This window comes from Pleurodeles waltl, chromosome 11 (assembly GCF_031143425.1).
Source record: "Pleurodeles waltl isolate 20211129_DDA chromosome 11, aPleWal1.hap1.20221129, whole genome shotgun sequence".
NCBI classification, from domain to species: domain Eukaryota; kingdom Metazoa; phylum Chordata; class Amphibia; order Caudata; family Salamandridae; genus Pleurodeles; species Pleurodeles waltl.
Genome location: NC_090450.1, coordinates 883,341,505 through 883,362,706, shown reverse-complemented (window position 1 = coordinate 883,362,706; position 21,202 = coordinate 883,341,505). Strand labels below are relative to the sequence as shown.

General features: G+C 39.4%; 1 protein-coding gene across 1 annotated transcript in view; it reads right to left on the bottom strand.

Annotated features, from left to right (window-relative positions):
- SELPLG (selectin P ligand) overlaps positions 1 to 21,202 on the bottom strand; it is an 86,179-nt gene that overhangs the window by 29,529 nt on the left and 35,448 nt on the right. The window lies entirely within an intron of this gene.

Sequence of the window (21,202 nt, the reverse complement as noted above, 5' to 3'; positions counted from 1 at the left end):
TGTTAGGTATAAGTGATCCCTGCGATAGTGTCGTTGAGTGAGCTCAGTATTCCACTGGGAGTAGTTTGCATCATTGTAAATTGGCACTCAGTCTTTGACTGAGCATAGTAAAGATCCTTGTGGCTAGTGGTGTGTCAAAGAAGAAATACTCACTGCCATGTGAGCTTTATGTACCTGTGATCATGTAATAAAAATGCTTGTTTGCAGTGATATCTAACTTATTATTTTTAATTAATGCCACAGGTTCTTCTATATGTCAATATTGTTAGTGCGCCTGACCTTAATAAGTAAACTTACAAGGGTACGCAAATAGGTCGATGAACCTTTTGACTTGCAATTAAGATGTTCTTTCCATAGCTCCAGTACATAATCAATAATCAATACACAATAATCAATAATCATTAGCAATCAATAACATCAATAATCAATGGAGTCAGTAATTGTCACGCACAATGACCTTTCAGTTATGAATAACCACACCTTTTGGTAAAGTTAAGAATATTTATTTCCCTAAATTAACAATGCTAAGGTCATGTAGATTAATCTCAAAATCAAATCAAACACATACAGAAAGAACACTGGTTGTCCAAAGCGGCGGAAGAAACGTAATCTAATCAAAGCTTGAACTCCAGCCCACTGTAAAGTTATGGTGCAAATCAGTAACAAAGTCAACTGCGTCAATGTGATTACATTCATTAAGTTTAGCAGAGAAATTCATCAAGCATTAATCCCTGTTATCATGATTACATTAGTGAGGATCCTGAACTAACATCAGATTAGCATCAGCATGTTGGGCTTTATGCAAAAAGATTTAGTAACACAAATTTGGAAGAACATCTAACTATGGCTCTATCAAACAATGCAGTTGGTACCTAGAAGGAAAAGCAAATGCACAAGAATCAACAGTCTGGGTCATAATACCTGTCCTCAGTGTGTATCAGCAAGCAGAGTCAGACGTTCTCCTCAGGACATCTGTCGATCAGCAGGGCATCAGGATTCAGCATCAAAGTTCAGAAAGCGCAAAGTCTCTAAGCATTAAATTAAGCAGGTCTCTTGTCAAGACGCAATATGGGCAAGATTAAGCTGTCTTCTCTCAGTGTAATCCTGTTATGTCAAAACTGCAAAAACTACTTCCCAAATCCCTATTGGTCAGTTAATCGCATGTTCACACTTAGTCCAAATAAAACTAAAACTCCAAATCTACGAATTCTACTATTACTCCGTTCACATGTTGTTGATTGGTTTGTCTTACAGTGTCCTCATCATCCGGCTTGTCAGGTAACAATATTGTTGCAGTTTCCACTCTAGTTAGTATCTCCATTGTTCATCTCCTGAGAAAGTCTGTCTCACACACATTACACATAAAATGTTACATTCAGCAAGAACATCATCTTCTAGCAGTCGGTTCTCATGAGAAAGCTTCCGTTATGAGCACATTTAAACAATACAATAGAAATCACAGTTTAACTCTCTAGGACGGACATTTTATTAAACGTTAAGAAATACAGTTTTTTACATGAGGCCTGGCAAGTAGGCTAAGACGCGCTAAGTTAAGGCCTACAATTAATTAAGCTGAAGCTTACTGCATAACCCTTAATATGACATATTACTACATTAGTCTAACAAATGCTCAATATTTCATATTATTAAATCATTAATTAGTACATTTCGTTAACATTGGTGGCCATTCTTCATAATCACTTTTTCAAATGCATGCATTATTTTTCCAAGTTAATATATTTTCTACACAGACTTATTATTCAGAATACATAAACACTCATTAATAATTTAAATTAAAACACCTGCACTAGCAATATCTTCTAATGATCCACTTAATTACGTCATTCTCTTGCTTAGGGGACTTTCTCAGATGTGATCTGGGCTGATGGTTCTACATCTCTTATTGAAATATGGACACAATAAGGTTGAGTTTTCCCTTAAGGCTTTGACAAGCAAGCTGATTCTCATTACACTGTTTGCATTAGCTGAATATCGTCATCAGAGTAATGTGTCTATTTTCAGTTTAAAAGGATGAATACAATGTTTTCTTTAGTGTTTTCCCAAATGGGTCTCAGAAGGATTTGATGTGTGCAGAACAGAATATTTGTAACCTGTTAAGAAGTCAAAATCTCTTGAAACACAACATGGAAGCCATCTTGAAACTACAGAAACTAGTGTTCCAAGATAATCACCTACTGCTCTTGCTTGTGCTAGTGCTTGCAATTGGATTTTAAAAGCATTTAAAAAGCCAATAGTGGCACAAGAAGCATTTTGAAACCTTATTTTTTCCAAGATGGTGGCTGTCTTTCATGTAGATACAACATAGAAGTAATCTTGGAAGCACTGATAATAATGTTTGGTCATTTTTTAAATATTGTTTTCTGTACTTCCAAGATGGCCACTATATTGCATCTAGATGTGGCATGGTGGTCATTTTGGGAAGCACAGAAAATAAAGTGTGGCCATCTTGGAACGTAATTTTCTATACTTTCAAAATGGCTTCGATGAATGAGACGGATATCTTGAAACTATACAAAATAACAATCAAAGATGGATGCCTACTGATATTGGCTTTGCCAATGCTTGCAGTGCAGTTCTTCACCACAGGCAAAGTCAATACTAGCAGCAAACAAGCATTGGCAAACTGAGACCAATTGGCTTTGCCAGTGTTTGTGTTGAATGAGCACCTTGGATCTGTTTTCTAAATGACTCCTTTCCTTTCATCCATTGACATCATTATTGTGATGCAGCATTGCAGTGTGTGACACCTTCAACCAGTCCAAGACTTTATCCAACTTGTGGAAATTTGAAGTCATGCACGTATAATAGGAAATCCAAGACTACAAGTCCAGTGCCGATATTGATGAATGAGTCAGACATTCATTAAAAATTAGCTTCCAGTTTCAAAACAAATCCTTGGGTTCAGTGCATACTGGGCTGTTAGTGGTGGTCATCGCTGCAGAAACCTGGGTCAGTGGCAGTGTAGCCCAGTCTTTGATGCAAGCCCCTTTGGAAGCTCCGTCAGAGTAGTCGGCTCATGGGTCTAATTTCAGACCTAAATAGGGCACATAATTTCCCTTCATTGAATGCCTTTTGAGAACTGCCTGAAAAACCTGTGGCTTTTTAGAGTATTTTTATTAATAGTATGCCATCATGGACAATTTGCCAGTTATTTCAAACGTTTTCCCAGGTGGAGATTTACCCCTTCTCCCACATCCCCCCATCTAGACCAAGGAAAGGTCTGGCTTGCCCACTACATTTCAGTGCATCTATTTTACATCTTATTGCTTTCAAAGGTCACCAACTGCCACAGCCTGGCCAAGAATCGAACCTGTTACTTTTAGTTTACACACAGAGATCAGGCGATTCACCAACTCTGTTTTATCTAGTGCCTCCAGAATAATGTGATTCTACAGGCAGTGCAACTTCTGCATAGGTACGGATTCCCAGTACTTGCAAGACATTCCACAATCTGCTGCACAGTTAGCAGCCTTTAACAAAAACATTGTTACAGCCCTAACGAAAAAATAGTTTATTAAAAAAAAGACTGCAGCTGCTCAATGTGCTGACCTTTCTTAGGTCTAGAGTTAGCCAAGATCTTTCATTTTACTAAAATTATGCATATAATATTCTTATTTATAGGGCTTTCAGCCAGCACTCTTTGATTTATTGTTGTGTCACTCACATTTTCTGTCCGCCAATACAGCATAGTCCATGATCAGTTGGTGAGCCCACTTCAGCCACCCTGAATGTGAGCGAAGGCATTCTCCCCTCCACAAGGAGCACATCACTACCCAAAATATTTTGCTCAATGCCAGGAACTGCTATGGCAATGTGTGCCTTTTGAGATCAAAATATATGTGTGCATTTTTACATGTTTTCTTTTATTTTGGTGAAAATATTACAAAAAACATGACGAAATAAAACAAGCATTGGCAAAGACAAAAGGTTGTTAGCCAACGCCAGATGTGTTGGTTTTGCAGTGCTTCCTTTGCAAAAGTTAACTAGTCATCCTTAAATTTTTGAGTGGGGTGTTAAACTGGTACTAATGAGCGGAAAACGTTGACCAGTAAGTATTAAGGTGCGTTGTAACACAACACTGCTAGCGTAACTTAGTCTACACTGTTGGACAATTTGGTCGCCCATTGTTGCATAGTTTCAGTGTCCCTGGTTGTACATGTATACGGTGAGCAGCAATGACGTTTTAAAAAGTCCATTGCCGTCTTGCTTCATTTATGGGTACCTTGAAAAGCCTGTGGCTTCCGGTTCACTGGGCATCTGGTAACGATTACAATGTAACCGGAAACATGAGAATCGGATGAGGCACACTTCCATCACCACAGCACAAACGGATACGGGTGTAACATGTGAAAGCACTCCTACATATGATATCTTATCTAGTTACAGTTTGGATGTTTTTTACAGATAATCATAAACCATCAAGTTATTTGCTGATTTCCTCTTTCCAACGTTCATCCGGGTGATTTATTATACTAGGAAACGGGGGGAGGAAGGAACACAAACCGACAAAGATAATCCCACGATACACAGAGAAAACGCAGCCCATGTCTTTTGAAATGCAGTAATTGACAAAGCCAATAGTTTTGGCTTTTGTACAATGAAAAGGTCTTTTCAACACTGTGAAGAGGCACGCAAGGACAACTGAAGTGCAAGCTTCTCTCGCACACAAAATATGAGCATCACCACTGCAACAGACCAAGATTCCTTTAAACACAGAAGAGGAACAGCAGGCAGTATCAGCTACACACAACAAACAAGAATAATTCTAGAACAGACGTCTCCAATGGGTAGCTCGTGAGCTACAGGTAGCTCTCCATCTCCCTGTTAGTAGTTCTTCTGTGTGCAGCCCAGGCTACTGCTATGAAAGCTGTTGCTTGGTTCAATTAATATATGTATACCAAAATTGAAAAGTATATATTCGAAATTACATTTTTCAGTACCCATGAGGTGTGTGTGGTATTTTGTATGTGCATATATATTTGATATCTTGTATAGGTTTGTTCTATATTGTTATAGTACACACCTGTTAGCTATATGGTATGCTCTCGCTTTAATTCGGTAGTAGAATGTTTATGTTCGAGGAAGCTATGATTTGTCAGTTGTGAGTGGTGTTGCCTTGTTGTGGCTGGAGTTTCTTTGGTTCCTGCAATAAAGCTTCAAGTTTGGATATTTCTGCGATTTCTTTGTCATCATTCAAAGGGAACGTCACAGTGTTGTTTGGAGGAAAATAGTTGAATATTCAAAAAGTGTTTAAAGCTGTTATTTGAGTTAGAGAGGTTGATTACTCACATTATTACCTTGGTGCCAGCGTCATTACAGCTACTGGCTAGAACCGGGGGGGGGGTTTTCCCTTGTAGTCACACTCACGCCAAAGGGAATACCATGGGGGGTACCTACATGCCGGAGTTGTAGGTACCCCCCGGTTCTAGCCAGACCAGAGGCAATACGCCCCCAGCTCCGGGGCCTACCTCACCGTGAACTACCTGTTCAGGTAGGCCACACACTTTTCACTTTGAGCACTGTACTTACTACACGTGCTCCGACCCTGACGAATGCCCCTGACCTACCAGCACTCAGTGAGGGCAGAAACATGTTGGTCTTGTCCATTTCCTTTTAGACTCCAAGAGACATCATTCTCTAACGAGCCTTCCCTCTTAGTTTTAGTCTTACCAACATGCACCACCATTAAAACTAACAATAGCCACCGGTGACATGTTTGGTAATTTTATTATTCACCCCCTCTGGATCATTGTAACTATCCAGTCAATTTAATTTCAGCACTCCCTCTGGTTCTTTTAACCAGAGGTTGAGTCCGCCTGAGTAGTATCATCTTACTTGGGTGGGGCTAGGTGGTCATATGATGAAGCGAGACACTATTATGTGTGTGAGACCACCTAGTCCGTAAAGGAAAATCCCCCGCTACTCTTGTAGGTCAACACAGCACCCCCTATAAAGCAACCTAATTTAACCAGGCACTGATAAAAGACTAACCCAGTCTTACCCCCAGTTCCTACTACCCCACACCTTTTTGTGATTATGTGGTCACTACTACATCACTCATATTAGTAGCTTGGGGTGATTTTCACTAAACATAAGTAGCTCTTGTTATAGAAAAGGTTGGAGACCCCTGTTCTAGAAAAAGCAGTGCAGTCACCTGTGCAGATGCAGGACAAATGCAGTGAAGGTAACAGAGGTGCAGGCATCTCTGACAGTGCTGGAAGACGAACTGGACAAGGGTGAGAGAACGCCTACACACATGGGTTCAAGAAAACTAGGCCAGATTTCCAAAGGCTTTGCACTGGTGCTAGAGCAATCCGAACCAACATATATTCAAAATCCATTTTAAAAAGGGACATAACTGAGCAACCCACCAAGAAATATGTAGTTTCAATATAATCTCTGGTAAATTACCTTAAGAGACTGCATGAGTTAAATTTAACTTTTTAATAATCATGTGGATTGCTGCAGGAAGTGATGGATTCCAACATGAGTAAGCCAACCTCCCAATTTGAATTTTGTGTCCCAGATCTAGACTATTATAGCGTCCCAATATGCTTCTCCCATTTTGCTTTTCCTATTATGCAGTCTAAACCAATTTAAAAGAGGCAAACGCCCCTATGCACTATGTGCCAAAAATGTCTTAGGTCACACTTACTAGCCCAACATTTAGCCCAATATTGTAGCTATTTTCCTTAACACAATGAGTTATATTATTTCCTTGCAGTGTCAGCCTCTATCGATGTTCATAAACGTTTATTTTTCCAGAAGAGGCAAAGTAATCGCCGCTCAATTTTCACACAATGGCACTCTTGGTCAAAACACTTATTATTTATAAAATCCGGAGAGGCAGCTCAATTACCTTCTTAGATATTATTCTGAAGACTACTACTCAAAGATGAAAAACATTGAGCAGTACCACAACAGAAAGGAGTCTGACAGAAATGATGGAGGACTGAGTAACCTATCCTGAACTTCTTAAATCAAACTAATTGAGAATTGAGTACAGCTAGTGTGTTGATGTTGTAGATAATCTATAGAAAGATCCAGTATCCATGTTGATGTTGATTCTATTTTACTGACAAATCTATGCTCAAAACAATAACAATCACTTTCCATCAACTGCTTTCATTAGAAATTATCACAGTACGTAAACAAAACAGTCATCATAAAAACATAATAAATTGGATTCATGGCTTTGCTGAATCAAAATGTGGTAGCAGGGAGTTGAGCACTAATGGGACTATTCACAAAGGTAACTTGCACTTACGAGTGAGTTACACATGTAGTTACTCTTAAACGTTTGAGTAACTTTACTACTTTTGGCCATTCACCATTTACCGGTGTAAAGGTAATCAAAAGTGTAGACTTATATGTCTCCACCTCTGAAAAAGAATGTGGAGACAAATGTACAAGTGTAAGTTACTACTGCCAAAAAGGAGCAGTAGTAAGTCCGGCACCACACATAGAAAATAATAGAAGCACAGCCTTAAAACAGAACCCCATAGGAAGTAATGTTAAATTAAATTAATTAATTTTTATTTTTTTTAAATAGATATGTACATACAATGAATTTAATGTTAACATTTTTAAACAGAATTAAAAAAACTGTTATGATAAAATATTTTAATAATTTTCTAAATTTAGAAATAAATGCAACTTTATTCTTTTAAAGGAATGACATTATCCTAAATTAATTTTACACATACATGTTTGCAATATCTAATACATAATAAATAATTATCATTATTTTACATTTGGCGGGATTTTAAAAATAAATAAATCTGAAAATACAATGTTAATTTAATTTAACTTATTTAACTTAATTAAATATCTAAGTCAAAAATAAGTTAATAGTTCTGTAGCATTTCTTTAACTTCATTCTACATTTCAAATAAATCTAAACATTAATTTGCAATATTAATTAACATAAAATATATTTTACAATTTGTTCAAGTTTAATAAACTTTTTACTTTACCTATGCTTTTCTATAGGAACTTCATCTCTTCAATAGCATTTAACATTAAATTAAAAATATTTATATTTGTAAATAATTGAGATAATTTAGTTTATTTTAACCATAGTGTCTGATGTGGTTTAACTTTATGTTCCTGTCTACATTATTTGTATGGGAAGGTGTTGCAGCATCAATGGTTGGCATTGTGGGGTGTTGGACTTACTTTATCTCTGAGCTGGATAATATTTACTGCTGATTTGGGATCTTTTGGGCTGTAATAAGTTTAGAAATGCATTGTGTACATAGCAACAGGCTTACTGTTTAGTGGGCGGGTGCATGTCCCTCTCTAGACCTCTCCTTAACCTTGTCTAAAACTCTCCTTACTCTTCCCTCAACCCCCTAACATCTAGTACTAAGTATGCCCCTTATTTGAGCTACTCCCCCATCCCTCCCACAGCAAACTCGCATGTGTAAGGCTCTCCCCGTACAAAAAGGTGGAAGAGGTGGAGAAATACGCTAATAGGTTTGTGAATTGCATTTTGTAGTAAGCAGAACTACTCTGCTCTACTTTACATGCCACAAAATGTGGTTTGTGAATCAGGGCCACAGTCCTCCATTTAGGCCAATTCAGTGGATCTCCTCAAGAAAAGCTCAGAAGACAGCTAACAAATTCTTGTGTGTCAGTATTCTACTGAACCAATGGAATAAAGTAGGCCTGAAAGACATCTCAACTACATACAATTCAAGCAATCCAAAGCTTTAATTTAAAACGTCTTTTTACAAGCATATTAGCATGAGTCCAACTGTCTGTGCAAAAGGAGATCATCTTTCGAACAATGTAGTTCCTGATTAAATATGGATTGGGAGAAATCTAAAGACTAATAGACACAGCTGAACATAGGTCAATCCATTAACCTCAGAAATTCACCAGAACAGCTCGCCCCCAATTGCAGCTCATGTCCAATTGAACAATTTTACAAGCAACTGCTCTTCAAAACCTGGCTATAAGACACAAATGGCCGACCAGACACATACCACCATGTTATTTTATAGTAGCACGTATTTCAGTTCCAGACCATAGGATTTACTAACAAGTTATCCCTGTAGCATAATAATATTAAGTTTTACAAGAAAGGCTCCAAACTCTGAATTAGGTGAAAAACAGAGGAGCCCATGACTATTCAATTAAATATAATATAAGTGATTCTCGACAAGAATGGGTTTAGTCTGATACTTTTTGAGCGGGAATATTCGAGTCAGACATGTTATTTGAACTAGACACATTTACATCTGTTTGAACTATTTTCTTTTAAAAACACACTTTGTTTATCGAAAACATTAATAATCTGTCTAGAAAAAATCTCTTTTGCAGCGTATTTTTTGCTCCTGGAGTTGGTACAAACTTGTGTTGTATAATAATAATCTGGTTAGAAAAAAAGCCCTTAGGAGAGTATTTTTGCTTCTGAAGTTGGTACAAATATATGTTGTATATTAATAATCTGATTAGAAAAAATCCCTTGGCAGAGAATTTTTCCTCCTAAAGTTGAACTAAACTCGCGTTGCATATTCCCTTCATCCGCCAAGAATAACGCCACATTTTGGTAGTTTCATCCTTTTCTTCCAAACGTCCTGGGCAAATAATTAACTGCAGAATTCGACTTTAGTGATTTTTAACCCTCTAGAAATTTAAAAAATCCTAGACATTTGATGCTGGAAGACACAATAGATTTTAAATTAGGAAAATGGGTAAATTGCATCAAAATATGTTTAAACGCTTCCCTGTTCTCACAGTGTTAACATAAATCGCAGTTTTACCCAAGGAAGATCTTACTCCTTTGTCAAGTGGTCTATACCAGGTATTATTGCTCTGTTTTGACTGAAATAAATGCCATTTTCCAGGGAGGCAGAGTACATTGATCACTAACCACTTTCTTACTAGTAAGTTCTTATCACTCATTGAGCTTTTACTGCTAGAAGCTATTGACACTTTGGAGTAAGCACATGAAAGCTTGACTCAATTTCAGAGTTTTTTTTTCAATAGCTATTTTTTATTTTTGGAATGTTGTCCTTTCTGAATATAAGACTACCTTTACTTTATTTTTGTCTGAAGCAAGGCATCTAAAATTTCGGTCATTATAAGAACATGTCCTCTTGTGGATTCTGATGACTCTAGAAAGCCATCTGGAGACATGCACAGTGTCTGTATTACCACAAGTAGTCCCAGAGTGCCCAACTGCTGCATGATACATTTTTATTTTTGGTTCACCGTCATACTCCGGCAATATATTATGTATTGCCCACAGTTCATCCATCGTGCATAAATATTAAGATGGCTCTTTGCAAATTTGTAATTATTAAAAATAATTGATGTTTCCGGAATACCCTTCACATTGTTTTGGGGAAACAGCATGCAGGTTAACAATGAATTAGTTGCAGTATGTTCTTAATCGAACCATCCAGTGTGTATATGTATATATATATAAATATATATATATACCATTACGAGTGGAGTGCAGCTCTGTCTCACCAACATTTATCAACTTACTTTGTGATGTGTGGGGATTTTCTGAATTATCAGAGCTGAACGAGAGCCATCCACTATCTCACTCAAACATCAATGAGACCATGGAACAAGACCTCATAATAGGACAGGAAGCCAGTCTCTAATGACAGGTAAAGAAGGTCCTCTCAGCCAACCAAAGGATTTTTGTATGAAACAGTCAGAATGAGGCTTAGGCTTTTGTACCATTGGAGCTACTCTTGTTTGAAATGTTTTCCACTAATTTGACTATTAATGCTGCTAATAGGGAGGGTCTAAAACCATGATTGATTTTCCCATATCCTTTGGCAAGATGAAACTTGGTGCAAACATAGACTATTCTTGATGCCTATACCCCGGTCTTTAAAGGCATATATTTCATAGTATGTAGCTAACAAATTCAGCAAATAGTTTAACTAATATGCCTCACCTGAAAGATATACTTTTAGAAAATGGGTCTCCCTGTCCAAGTAGGGACCACAATCCTAGTCAGAGAAAGTCAGTGACACTCACTAAATGAACTGTGTTCACCCCCTAGTAGCTTGGGACAGAGCAGTCAGGCTTAATTTTAGATGCAATGTGCAAAAGTATTTGTGCAACACTTATATACAGTAACACAGTGAAATACACCACAAAAGACTCACTACCAGGTTAGAAACATAGATAGCATTTATCTGATTAATTCAAGACCAAAATTACAACAATCAAATCAGTAGAAGTTGAGATATGAATTTTTAAAACTTAAGGGGCTGATTTAAGAAAAGTGGCACTGCACTCAGTATAGCGCCACTTTTCTTGCACCCTTTAGCACCCCCTAAATAGCAGTAGTTAGGGAACTAGTGTCAGAATTGTTTCCGCTAGTACGAAGCTTTCCAGGATTAGCATCAAAACCATTGACACTAATACTGCAAAGGCATTTGAGGCCCATTGTAAACAATGGTGCCTACTTTTAACATCTGCTCTGAGAAGCTGTTAAAAGTGCTGAAAATAATTATGCAAAGAAATCTTTTAGATTTCTTTGCGCCATTTCTTCAGCCCCCCCAACAGGGGAACACACCCTTTGCATACATTATGCCTGGTGCAAGCATAACATAGCGCAAGGGTTACAAAGCGGCTCAATGGATGCATTGCGCCACTTTGTAAATATGGTGTGGCGATTTTAGCCTCCTTGCACCATATTAGCACTAAAACAATGAAACTAACGTGGCGCAGGGAGGTGCTAGGGGGCTCTTAAATCTGCCCCTAAATGTGAAAAGAATGATTTGAAGTCTATAGCGGTTAAGAGGTTACTTGAGGTCATGGGGGATCGATGTAAATCCCAAATCAAGGTCGACTGCGATGAAAAGTAAGCTGGCTACAGAACCCATGCAGGGGTACTGCTGAACAGTACCTTTGTTGGAGCAATGTGTCAATGGTGAGGACACTATGGGCCATATGTACAAACACATTTTCCCATAGACACAGATTGGGTAAAACCCTTTGATACATCTGGCCCTAAGTGTCAATATTTCTGATGAGCTCAGGATAATATATCACTTTTTGAGGTTTGTAGTTGCAGAACCCACTTTGAGGCCCAGGATAGGAGGGTGCACCTCAGGCAAGGTTAGGACTCACAGATGGCAGAGTCTAGCAACACAAGGAGAGTTGCAAGCAGTCTTTGATGTCCCTGAGACTGCAGAAGAACGGGAGCAAGCCAGCAAGCCCTTAGAGACTCTTTGATGTAGGGATGTAGAGAACAAGTCCAGTCCTTTCCACTGCAGGACAGAAGCAGCATGCCGCAGACCAACACAGCAAAACAAGTAGCAAAGTGGCAGTCCTTCCTACAGCAGATTGGAGTGCTCAAGTCTGGGACAGTTTTAAGACAGCATTTCTCTTTCCATCATCAAGGATGAATGGCTGGTAGTGAAAGATACATTATGATGCTGTCTTTTCATTAAGAGTATGAAAAGTTTTTTTTAATTGTTTCCCCAATATACATTGTGGAAAACTTTCAAAGTTCATCTTTTCTGAAGGCACCTGCAAACTTTGTCTGTGTTGACCATAGCTTTCAAGACACAGAAAGAAAATGTTCACTCCAACTGACCCCTTATCACAATGGTTTTCTATACAAGAATGGCAAATGCTTGCATTTGTTTCTCTGCAAGTTGCTCCTCTTGCTGAGTTTTTGTGTACACAAGTGTAGGGTGGAAAATGTTGCCACCATCAAGAAGTTTCAAATCTTTGCATAGAACTTTGTGAAGGTTTCAAAAACATTCTATGCAACTTTACACAACCCTCGTTTTCACTAGCCAAGTCACTACATTTATGTGTTTATATGCTCCAAAATATTCACCCTGTAAATGGCAAGCCAGGAAACTATGGTGCAAAGGTGTGTACATGGTGCTAGGCAGCCGTTTTTGCCCCAGGGCAGAGGTAGAGAGGAGCACCAGACCATTTTTAGTAAATATATCAGGGCCTATTTATGAAAGGCTTGCGTCGCCGGAGAGTCACATTTTCTGATGCTCCAGTAGCACAAACCTCTCAACCATATCTATGACGCCACACAAAGCCACTTTGTGTGGCTTTGAATTGCCTCATAAAAATGGAGTAACACAAAGCAGCACATGTTGCTGCGTTGCCTTACTGTGCCACAGTTACATTCCATGGGCATTGCAGTGGATTTTCCCATGCAACGCCATGGATTTTGACACTGCCCCAGATTTACTTAAACACGTAAACCTAGGGAAGTGGCAAAACCTTTCCAGGGGAGGTGTAAGGAGGAGAAAGATTTGTATTTCTTCTAATTTGTTTCACTTTCCACATGTGCTGCATTCTGAAGCACTCATAGTAAGAGGAAAATACCTCTCTGGATTGTTTTTGTGATCTAAGATGCCCCTTCCTGCACAAAAACAATCCTGGATGCAATGCAGACACTCTTGCACACGGGGCAAGGATGCCTGCATTGGAGCTAGGCAGTCAATTGTGCACCAGTACAGAGGGAAAGGACAGGAAGGCACCATATTGCATAAATACGGTGCATTCCTGCCCTACACTAATTCCCCATAAATAAGCTCCATCATTTTTATGCAGAACATGACCACCAATTATGTGGCAGTATTATTTCAATAGCTTGTCTTTTTAACACACATTAATAATTTGGGGGCAAAAGTGGCCCCTACTTAATACTACTTTAAGACTTGAACATAGCAATTAGCAACTCAAAGGTACCCACTTAATCTTTGCAAAGGGTCTACCACTACACACCACCACGAACGGTGCTTTGTGTATTTCGATCCGTTTGAATTAGAAGCACTTTTTTTAATAGAAATTCACAAATTGAACAGCAGATGGGTGATTATATGTAGGGCCATTGGAATTATGTGATCCTGCAGCTTCAGTGATTTCTGCATAACTATGGATTTGCCGCATTTGCCACATAATCCATCATTTGCTGCATTATTTGCAGATTTTAACAAAAACAAAATGTCTAGATCAAATGGATCTAAAGCAACTAGAAAGGCAAGGACGTGTTGCTGTGCAGTGGAAGGCCCTTCAAAGTGGATTGGTCACCTTTCAGTAGCTCATAACGGTATTTTGGAGTTAAGGTGGTACTAATGAGGTAAAGCCTATTGTAAGGCTCTGTCAACATGGTGAAAAATGACAAAATAATGAAATAATACTAACACAAAATGTGCCACACTGAGCTGCATCATTTTTATTTTCTTGCCGCGTAATTTTGTCAAGCCTGCCATAGAATGTTGTGCTCTCCTGCTGCATAATTCCAGTGGCCAAAATGATATGCTGAATGCAATATCCATTACTAAAGGGAATTGCTGCAGCCCAGAATCACATAAACCCTAAGTCACTGCCTATGGGCTGTTTCTTCTTTGCCACCTCTAATCTACAAACATCTGACAACTCTGTCCTCTTGTTCAAACATTTGTAATCGCTGTCTGTAGTCTTCCAGTAGTTCCTTCAGCACTTGAAGTATAGGCCTTGATATGCACCTGATGGCTGTACTCCTTGAGGAGGATGAGAACTCAGTGGGCTTGTGATTGACATTCAAGTCATATCATGGTCCGGCTATCGAAACTTTGATGACAGTTAGGTGATGACTGGCTGGTCCAGAAATGGGTCAGCACTGCTCAAATACATTTTTTCTGGACTTGCACTGCTGGCCTTTGAAATAGACCCAGCAGCTAAAACATCAAGGTCTCTTTCTAAGGTTACTCGGTGAATTAATTCATGTGCTTGACATAGAAATTGACCTATAGATGAGTGCTGTAGGCCAACTCAGCCTTCCATCCTACCGAGGGTAGTAAATATTATTTACAGTGCTTAGAAACAGCAGACGTGTTGTACCAAGTGCTGAGCAATACAGCTATTATTATAACTGTCTTTGGAATCGAAAGGCCCACCTGAATAAAGAATTCAAGAAAACATTTTTTTTTTCGCTATACACGTATGCTCAAATATTTTCATCTATGTATAAAATAAAATCCCAATAAACTAAAAGAGATCTATTTTGTATATATTCCTAAATCTGCTAAAACACTCTCTGGCGTCCTTGCAGAGAGCTGGGGTCGGGCCTGTGAGGCAGTGCAATAGAGAGCGTAAGAAGACTCGCCTCTCCCTCAGGGTGATGACGAGAGCACCGGCAGTCAGTGCCAGTCAGAACAGAGGTCCTCAGGTAGAAACGCATTCCCGAAATAGCAAGTAGTGAGTCACTGTTGCTCAACTCATTCAGCCTAGTACAAATCCATCCACAAGTCACTGTTTGCCGGTAAAATGAAAACGTACAAGATTATATTTTCAACATCACCTTCTTGGACAGTTTTTTTTTAACCATAGATTGTTAAAGTGGCGCCACCAGTCGGACACACTTATGTCATCTTATTTGGAAGACAGATTCTTATTTCCAATGCCAGGGGCGATTTAACAGTTTAGCCAGCTGGGCGTACCTGATGCCGTAAAAGCCTGGACATGAGGGGTCTACGAAGGTTTTATTCCACAAGTGAACTTTCAGGGTGCTCCCAATTATTGCCCATTGCTTAGTTCGCAACGTTTTCCCTAGAGTTGTGTTGCAACTGGATGTGCCTTTTCTGTGCGAGTAGTATGAAACTGTTGCACACCAGTAACTCCTTGTATAACCTTTGCTCACATGTGATTCTATTCTACACTACTGAAGGAAATGCAGCTCAAATATACTTGCCTACAAAATGCAGAGTTAGCAGGGGTGCAGCTAGACCAGGACTCGGGGGGGGGGGGGGGGGGGCGGGGGGGTGCAGCTAATACTTCAAGCAGTGGTGGAGAGGCAACTAACATTTCACACACTCGGGACGAGACATTCTCAAATCCAGTATTAGAATACACAATGTTGAATCCTATAGGTCTCACTTTAATGAGCTAACCTATGCAAACTGCATGATTGCATGCCTGTTCTTTCATGTTTTAGCACATTAAAGCCAAACCTCACAGCTTTGCCAATGCACTCCCTTGAGACCAGTGCTTCATTTGTAAATAAAACCGTGCCGGTGCTCAAAGCCCTCCTCTTAAATACGTGCCTGTTGCAATTAAATGTGGGAACATGGAATACTGAGGCAGCGTAATCCTGAAGCCATCTCGGGCCTCTTCAATCCATTTAAAGCCATCCCTGCCCCTTCAGCTCACTCTTGCAGCTTTCTGGTTTCTCCCATTGTGACGCTTTTTCGTTTTTCTCTTCCTCCGTCTTTCCCATGCTCGCAGTAAATGCTTGGGGCAGAAGAATAAGCCCCGGCCCTCAAAAATAAGTGCCGGTGCTCAGCACCGGAAACAACAAGCACAAATTAAGCACTGATTGAGACACAGCACTGCTAGAGCTCAGAGAGTGTCTACCAGACCTGAGAGCATCAGATGTCTGCAAGATGGTTGGTACTATGTAGGTATGACACACAGAAAAGATGAAGGCAAGATGTATTTTCTTGATAAAAGTAGCACAAGCTGCATAATGAACAAATGCTTCGAGGGAACAAGACGGTGTGTGGGGCAGGAATCTACCAATCAGCTCAAGAAAGTGCTCCCTCAGACATTTAGTCGATCCCATTGTTGGTGTGAAGAATAAAGCGTGATAAAGAAAATCATGGAGAGTTTCTGTCTAGCTGTACTAGACAAAAAGAGTGGGGGTCAACAAGTGCTCAAAAGGAAGGGGTACCCACAGAGAATAATAAACCGGATACCTGTTCACAATGCAAATACATCCATGCATTGGTATTTATATAGCACACACCTAGCCGGAGAGCAACAGAGAGTTGCACATTATGAAAGGCGAGTGAAAATGATGCCAGATTGTATAAATCAAGTGGGGGCTTAAATCTTCTTGTTACACACATTTACACTAGTATCTCACCCTTATTCATTTTTGCCACAATGAGATGAAGTGACACCCCAGACCTGCACAATTTTCAGTCAACAAGTTGCCATACTTGATTTAAATTGAGGTCCCTAGATCGACAGCTTAGCCACCCGACCACATATCCTTCCTCAGCTGATGTAGAGAAAGATGTGAAAAAAGGTTATGAATCCAGAATGTAGTTGAAAATGCTTGAAATATTTGATTTCACCATCCCTTGTGAACATATATTCTATTGATATTTGACTATAGGCATTATTCCATATTGTCTAGTAAATGGACTGAATGGATTCTTTTTGTATTATACATGGGTAGTAACTTGATTACTTTGTCTCTCGTTTATGGGGCAGGGTTGTCTATTTGCAGATACACAATAGTTTAAACTTATGAGTGTATTTAGAGAATACATAATGGGTAACTGTGTAATTTGGTGCAGTATAGTCATTGAGGGATTCTGGTGATATATATTGGCTCTGTAGTTTTTAAATGTCAATGGAACCTAAAGATGGCAATGACCATACCCGTTACGTATTTCGTACTTTCCAAGCAGTTTTATACAAAGTGCAGCTAACAATGGCCATTAATTAAATTAGAATGGCAGGGTTTTGTTGCCTCTCACAAGTAAATTCTGATAAAACAATGGGCAATGGTGAGATAAGTGGATTTATGTGAATCTTTGGCTGGAGAATTTACTGCATAATTGTGGATTTACTAAAATGCCATATCAGTTGAGTATAATTTCCAGATATGTGCAGATTTTGACAAAAAGTGTTTCTAGCTCAAATGGATGAAAATGATTCATCCAGGCAATGTGCCACATAATTAGTATTTTCTTCCACACTTCAAAATCATGTTAGGTATTAGCCTGGACAATGTTAAAGCTCTGCAGAGTGGTTTGGGAACTATCATGTTAGCGAAATCTGTATTTCACAGGCAACCATGAAATATTTTCCTCAACATAAAAAGTACTTTATTTTGGTCAGAGACTATAAAAGAAGTACATACATAAAAATACAGAATTTGCTCTTTCTTTCATAATGTCAAAGTTTGAACAATTCGTAAGACAGGGAAATCAATATTCGCACTAAACATTCTCATACCTAGATTGGATCATGCATTCTGAAGATGGCTTAGACACCATGGTCGATCAGAGACAAAAACCTTATTTGGTCTGCCAGGCCTAGCGAGTACAGCCCAGAACAATATTGAGTCTAAATTCAGAGACCCTTGGTTCTTTTAAGATTTGTCGCAAAATGAATGTGTGGCTCAGAACAATTCTGATGAAATAGTTAATATGCATTTGCATAAAATCACATGTAAGATACAATACAAGAGTAGATTAAAATGTTCGCAGTTCTAAAATCATTACAAAAGTGCCACAAATTTTGAAATCAATAGCAAACCCCTCAAACTAAATAGCAGTATTAAATGATGGTACTAAAATGCAATAGTGTGTTCCAACAGCTTCTGTAGCACGTACGTTCTCTCGTGTTGGGCTAGTTATCAACATACCCAAAAACGTCTGTTAGCCAATGATGCTTCTAGATTGGACCAGGGTTAGATACTATTTTGGTCAAGTCATTGGCTCTATTAGGCCATGTACATTCAAGATCTTTCGCAACCGAAAAGGCTGTACACGGTCTTGTGTCAGGAGGTATAGGTCTGAATTGGATTTTTGAGTTCAGAGGAGGGGGCTTTGCGTGCATCAAAAGCTAAAAGGTCGTTAGCTAAAGCAAGAGATTTGAGAATCAGTTTAATTAAATCAGAATGCCTCTGGACAGAAAAATGGCAATTGGCCCTACTCATGTCAGAATGGATCACATCGTACCACTTGCGGACGCCCCTTATCCAAAGAGTGGCCTTCTTAATCAGGGAGACCTCGGTCTCTCTAGTTTGGGATGTGAGCTTTGTAACGCCTGTCATGTACAACTCCGTTGGTCGAAGAACTTAAGCTATATTTACCTCTTTCTATATTGCCTCTTGGATATAAGACTATTGGGTTGATCAATGTTAGGCAATTAGGAGGTTGTTCAAATATTTGAGGGCCGGAGTTGGTTAGCTCATCGTTTGAAGATAATGTTTGGCAAGAAAGTGGAGCCCTGCAGAGTGGGATGGAGTACAAATGCTCAGTCGATACTTCTGTGCAAGTTTTAGGCACCTATCATGCTGGTGATGGCAGCTTGGTGCCATTCTGGAGAGTACTGTGGGCTAGCCCCTGCTTACAGGGTGGTGAATGTCACAGTTTATCCCTCCGCTCTCATTTTCAGCCCGATTGCATAAATTTGTGTACCATCCGGCCTGAGGATATCTTTAAAGGTGCTCAGTCAACTAGTGCAGCTGAGATCTTAAATCAGTTACCTTAGCCTTCATGAGGTTAACGATATCCAATAATTTGTTTTTTGTGCTATCCCACTGAGCAGCATTTTTAGGTTGAATATTGCCTGCTAGTCAGGAAGAATACTTGTTACTTTTTGTGTCACTGGTGGATAACAGGTTGTACCAATTAGTGCAAATTATGTGGTGTTCTAGTGAGACACTGGCTCCCTTTTGTGCTGGTACTAATGTTCCTTCACTGCTTACTCGGGTATCTACCAAGATTTCCTGAGCAGTAGGTTTGTGAATCGGGGATGTTCTAATTTTTGTTCTATTTTTGTTGAACAATGGGGCCACTTTCGGATTCTGTTTGATAGGTTTTGCTGGCTTGGGGTTGTCTGGACATAAATGTTTCTCCACTTCCTCAATAAGGTCATCGATTTATTGTAAGGCACATCTGGGGCTGTTTCATACACTTTCTTACTTATGGGATCCCCTTGATGTTTATCACTAATTTCCCTTTTCCCCAGGGTCAGTACTATACAGGCAACTTAGTTCCAACAGCTGGAGTTTAGTGTTATTGTATAGAATAAATAGGGAAATGGATCTTTAGCACCAGCTACCCAGTAAGCAATTCCAACAATTAATAGTGACAAAACAAATTCCTGTTGTACAGCCCTGCACGGTAACATATGCATTTTTCTTGAGGATGCAGAGACTTCTCTATAATCCCCATGGCACCCATCAGTGTGGAGCAGAGATAATGTAGGAGATGAGTACCATTTTCAATGTGTACTTTCAGTCCATAGCATATGAATCTTTTACAGTTTTTGGCCTTGCAATACTTTCTTGAAATGGCTATGCACTGCTGTGAGACGGATGAGGCACTATTGTAAATTACAGCTATAAAGCCAGTCCCCATTTTGTTAGCTCTAGGTTTATTTTCCTTATTAAAATACACACTTGCACCTAAGTCCGACTTGCACTTGGTCACAGTCTTTTTCCCTCCAAATGAAAGAAATTGAACACAGATGTACAGATGAATATGTGCACACTGCTTCAGAACTTCATCTTGGGAAGTATTGTTGGCAGTGATATTAGTGGAAGAGTTGAATACACATATAATTAAATGTATTCTTGTTATGTTGAGCATCAACAGCATGAACTACTTTTGTAAGATTAGAATGAAATACCTGTGTGTAGACCATGCATGTGGGAAAGTGTGTACATGCCCATAACCCTGCTGCACCCTTCTCACTGGGCTCATGTAGCTCAAGCCCGTGCACAACGCCTTCACCCACGGCTAATGCGAAGCTCATGTTTCTTGCCTGAACAGATGCCTGGTGTTTTCTTGCAGGAAGATGAGAGGTATAGCTAGCAGTATAGGGGAGTGCACGGAGCTGTTGTCCACTGAGAGCACCATGATTAGAGCTCTCCCCTTGTTTGTGGTGCCACCAAGCCATACATCCACAATTATCACACATGCACCAGAGAAATACCTACAGGAAATCCTTCCTACACTACCCTTTAAGTGGAGCTGCTCCCACAAGTGTTATGATTTACTCCTCACTTTGAGGTTTGCCTGTTTCAACCAACCCCGGGAAGGTGTGTATATAAAATGTCAGTCCCTCAAAATGTCAAGGGTTTACGTTGAATGTTTCACACGAAAAAACTATTTAAAAATGGACTAGACCATGTGTAGGATTTTAAAACATAGCTGCTTGGATCTGTTATGTGTGCAACACCTTCACTCCAACCCAGTGCTTAATTTGTTAAACACAATATGTGCTGGTGACCAAATGTTTCTTTGGAGATTGGTACTGGGACATCCACTACCAGCACTGCCAATTACCAGTGGCACCGTGATAATTAGACTTCTAGTGAAAAAGGGAGCAAAATCAATGGGTGAAATGTATTGGATATTTGCCTTAGCATCACTGTTCCGCTCCTTGTTCACAGGTTTCTCACTCTGCTGTGTCCCATTTCACACACAGCGCCTGTTCTTTC